Consider the following 3,729-nt stretch of genomic DNA (forward strand, 5'->3'; position numbering starts at 1 on the left):
ATTTTAGACTGTGATCCTGTCGTCTAATAAACCTTCTGTTTTGCTGGCTGGCTGAGAGTCATGTCTGACTGCAGAGTTGGGGTGCAGGGACCTCTGGTTGCCCCAGGACCTGCCTGGGCACACTCGCTGAGGAAAGCACACAGTGTGGAAGGGCATACTGAATGCTCCGAGGTCAGACCCAGGAAGGTGTAAGCTTCTTGCCCTGCAGACAATATGCTCAGAGAGAGGAGGCTCCCCCAGAGTTCTGACTGGCTTTGTATGGAGTAGTTCCAAAACATCCCAGCATCCCCTACCACACCATGCGCTTCCCGGAAGTCTGCACAGGCACTGACACTCTCTCCTCTGGCCTTTGTCTCTCTTCCAGGAATTAGGAGGCCACTTGATCTCTTTGTTCTCCAACGCCTTCAGTTGGCAACTTGCAGGAGAGCGGTCCAGGCCATCAGTTGCCCGGACACAGGGTTTCGCCCATTCTCTGGGCAGACGGCATCACACTGGCACTCTAGGGCTCTACAACAATCACACACCCTTATTCCACCATCTAGATCCTTGAGAAATGCATAGGGGAAACTGAGGCACTCACAAAGTATTCAGAGAAAACATTAAGAACATTCTCACTTTGTAACACCTGTATACTTTAAAGGGTGTAAAATAATCAAGTATTGTGCTAAACACAATGATACTCCAGACTGACCACCAAATTTAAGTTGCACATTTTTCCCCTCAAGTGAGGGCTCTGGGGTGGGGCTGAGGATGAGGGGTTCACAGTGCACAGAAGAGTGCTCAGGGTTGGGGTGCTGGGGGTGCAGGCTCTGGGGTGGGGCAGGGCTGTGAATAAGGAACTTGGGATGCAGACAGACTGCCTCAGGGCTAGGGTCAGAGAGGACTCCCTCCCCTTACTGGCAGCAGCAAACTCCGGGGGAGGGATCCCTCCTCTCCCCCCTCTCCCAGCAGCACACTCACTCTGCACCACAGTCACTGCACATGCTCCTAGAGACTCTCTCAGGTCCAGAAAGCCCACTCGCCTCCCCTACGTTGGATACCATGGTGGGGGGTTGCCATCACGTGTGGCCTCCCCTGCTGCTGCCCGTGGGTGCGGGGGGGAGGGGGCAGGGGAGAGAGCTCCCAAGCACGTGTGTGCCTCCTTCCCCCTCCTCCCCTCCCCCAGTGCTCCAAGAGGCTGCCTGCCGCTGATCTCTATAGCCTTAGGCAAAAGCAGCATAAACAAGGGAGGGAGGCACTGGCTGTTCTCTTTCAGGCAGGGAAGCTTCGAGGCGGGGGCAGGGCCAGCTCCAGGCAGGGCCAAGGGAGAAACACAGCTCCAAATATTGGTGGAGCACAGCCCTCAGCCTTGAATATTCCTGGTGCTTGAGCACCTTGAGCCCGTATAACGTGCCGCCCCTGCTGAAAACCCTATTCTGGCTTCTACCTGCCCACCACACGTTGACTAAACCACATTCCACACCTTTAACAGACTTTTTATTTCTCCCCACCCCTCCTTTTCCCAGTTCAATCTCCTTTCCCCAACATCTCCAGAGGATTCCTGCAAGAAAAAGTGAGCAGTTAGGTTTAGCAACTGAGGGGAGATTTTGGGTTGGGAAGTGAGCTATGAAGCTGATCAAAGGAAGTATTTGAATTAAAACACATTATACAATATACTTCAGTCATTGGATTGTGTCTCTCTTTACCTTTGTTCTCTTATGGTACCTAATTCTGACAAAATGGCACCAAGTGGGAAACTGAGGATGAGAATAAAGAAAGAGTTAGAGCTATCACTGGCCAGGAACACCTAAAGGGAACATAAAGAGGAGGGACTGATTCCTTTTAAAGTGCTGCATACATTCCTTTCAATTAAAGATCCTGGCTAGTGGGAGATCAGATTAGAAGTTTTACTGCAGCAAATGAGCTGTTTGAATTGTACCATTGCTCAATTTTATCCACTCTGAACTTTACATTTGAAGATAAAACATCTGAACAGCTTCTACTTCTTTGTGCTTTTTTTTCCTGTAATTTTAATGTTATTTTTAACTGATTGATGGTACTTCTGCCCATCTACATTCACCTGAGGAATCGCAGGCTTAGAGGAGAGTTCATTTCGGCTGGCTGGGAGCTGCATATATAATTTTAAAAGGGACACTGAGAAGTGAAAATCTGCCCTAATTTCAAATGCTAATTTTACAAATTAATAATATTTTCTTATTTTGATGTAAACAAATGTTAGTGCAAATTTTAGAGGGCAAATTTAAAGCTGGTAGGCATTGTTTGTTCTTTTGGGTTTATGTGAGGTGTTCCAATTTCTGATTATGCAAAAACATCCTAACAACACATACAGCTCTTTGAACTGGTAATTTGAAGGAATCCCTAATGGCATATGGTAACATGTGCCAGAGGCACATATAATAATACATAGAATCAAACCAGACAAAGGGCTGTCTTTGGAAATAAGGAGGCAAAACGTTTTGCTCATAATACAATGCAGCTAGTATGAGGTAAATGACCATTCATTAATTAGATCTGGAGTTCAGAATCGGTTGATCTCAGTCACATCACTTCCAGAAAGAACTTCTGATACACCATGTTTGTCAAAACTGTATCAGAAAAAGCTCCTGCATCAGCCATTCACATAAAAACATAAATAAGCATTTTCACAATGTGCCAAAGATTTCACCTGTCTGAAACTAAGAGCATAGCTACACCAGAGAGTTTACAGAGGTGAAGCTCCACCGATATTTTGTCTCTCCCTTGTTTATGAATAAACCAGCATGTATTTGTCAAAAGCTGGGTCTTTTCTTTCATTAAGGGATGTGTTGAACTAAGCAGGACAATGTCATCAGCAAAAATGAGGTAATCAAATTGCACTTTCTCATTTGTCCATAAAATTCCTTGGTTGCCCCGGTCACTTTTCTTATAGTCAATGATCAATGAGAACAATAGTGGGGAAATAAAACACTCTTGCCTTACTCTAGTTGTCACTGCAAATCATTGCCTCATGGTGTCACCATCTCTAACTACATAGTCAGCATTATCATACAGATCCTTGATGATTCTAATTATTTTTGCTGGTATTCTGTAGCATGCCATAATTTTCCAAAGACTGTCTCCATGTAGGCTGTCAAAAGCCTTCTTGAAATCTACATAACTTACTGCAAGAAGTGCTTGCCACTCCACACTTTGTTCTATATAATATGTTTGAGACCAATGGGCAGAAGTCTTGATTCTCAGGCTCTTGATTTAATCACTAGAGCAGGAAAAAGATCAGGAAAAGGGGAAATGTGACGAGAGAAGAGTGGGGAATATTGTGAGGTTCAGAGGGAGAGTCCATGAGGATAGAAACGGTGACAGGGAAGGGAGTATTGGTGATAAGGATGAAGGCAAGGCCAGCGTCAGAGTTGCAGGGATGCAGCAGATGCTGGGGAAGTGTTTATTATGGCAACGTGTGCAGAGAAGTTCAACAAGTGTCAAAACGTAACACTGTTACCAAAGAAAGTGGGGCCTGAAGCTCTGAAGACAATAGGGATTTCAAGTGGAGAGGCAGGTGTGCTGATTGCCTCTAAGAAGTAACATTGCCCTCAGTTTACCGATGTGAAAACTGAGACTCTCTGAGTAGTGATTTTCACAAGATCACACAGTGAGGCAGCGTCAGAATCGGTATTGATGCCCAGGTCTTTTGACTCCACTAGACTACAGTATTTGCTTGAACGAATAGTATTACTTTTGCAGGGAAAATATGAG

The sequence above is a fragment of the Gopherus evgoodei genome, chromosome 9 (assembly GCF_007399415.2).
Source record: "Gopherus evgoodei ecotype Sinaloan lineage chromosome 9, rGopEvg1_v1.p, whole genome shotgun sequence".
Classification (NCBI taxonomy): Eukaryota; Metazoa; Chordata; order Testudines; family Testudinidae; genus Gopherus; species Gopherus evgoodei.